At 45.3% G+C, this 1265-nt stretch overlaps 1 pseudogene; it reads left to right on the top strand.

Moving 5' to 3' along the window:
* Nucleotides 1-413: 413 nt before the first annotated feature.
* LOC126163626 (5S ribosomal RNA) lies at nucleotides 414-531 on the top strand (annotated as a pseudogene).
* Nucleotides 532-1265: the final 734 nt, after the last annotated feature.

Genomic DNA, 1265 nt, shown 5'->3' with positions numbered 1-1265 from the left:
CTCATGGACTGACGGCATTTGACACTGTTGATAGTGATCCATCCGTCGAATAGGGACATTAAGCTCTAGGACCTTTTTGGTCAATTAGGGACGACTTAGGCTATATGGTGCACCGGTATTCACTCTCTACCTTCTCCAGTCGTCATACAATACGAAAGTGTCGCTACACCATACACGTTACAGTCAAATATTCTGAACAGGACACAACCCACAAATCGCGAGGAAAGGGACCACTGTTCGCGGAGGATCAGTCTGTCTCGTGAACTGTGCGAGCGTGGACGTCGACGTGATGTTTACAACCACAAATATTTTTGGCGTGACCGCCAAGGAAGCCGCAAGGGTGGGAAATCTCTGCCGACCGTTTTGTAATAAGAACATCCCTTCACATTTTATCCAGGCTATTCACATAGTGTGCCAACGGCCTTGCCGCAGTGGTAACTCCGGTTCCTGTCAGATCACCGAAGTTAAGCCCTGTCGGGCTGGACTAGCACTTAGGTGGGTGACCATCCGGTCTGCCGAGCGCTGTTGGCAAGCGGGGTGCACTCCGTCCTTGTGAGGGAAACTGGGGAGCTACTTGATTGAGAAGTAGCGGCTCCGGTCTCGTAAACTGACATACGGGCGGGAGGGCGGTGTGCTGACCACATGCCCCTCCATATCCGCATCCAGTGAGGCCTGTGGGCTGAGGATGACACGGCAGCCGGTCGGTACCGTTGGACCTTCCAAGGCCTGTTCGGATGGAGTTTAGTTTTTTATGCACATAGTAGGTAGGTGTTTTCAAATGATTTTTTTTGTTATTCTTACATTTACCTTTTTGTCTTTTATGTTTACCTTTTTTCTTTTTACAACATTAATGCAGCAAATGATTAAACTTTTTGTCTTATTTTATGAATCTATATTTCTTACTCAAAGTTAGACGTTTTAAACGTCATATTCGATCCCCTAGTCGTCATTTTCTCAAATGTTCAAATGTGTGTGATTTCCTAAGGGACCAAAGTGCTGAGGTCATCGGTCCCCAGACTTACACACTAATTAAACTAACTTATGCTAAGAACAACACACACACCCACGCCCGAGGGAGGATTCGAACCTCCGGCAGGAGGGCGTCATTTTCTCTTATAATGTCTTTTAACCTTTGTCGATATCTACTGTATGTATCTTTCTGTTCAAGTATAGCATTTACTGCTTACCCCTTCAGCTTATTTATCAGAAAATATACATTCAGATGTTTATGATTTGTTGAAGAGTTTAGTTTCCTATGCCAACAT

Source organism: Schistocerca cancellata, chromosome 2, assembly GCF_023864275.1.
Source record: "Schistocerca cancellata isolate TAMUIC-IGC-003103 chromosome 2, iqSchCanc2.1, whole genome shotgun sequence".
Taxonomy (NCBI): Eukaryota; Metazoa; Arthropoda; class Insecta; order Orthoptera; family Acrididae; genus Schistocerca; species Schistocerca cancellata.
This window is presented reverse-complemented; position numbering and strand designations above follow the sequence as displayed.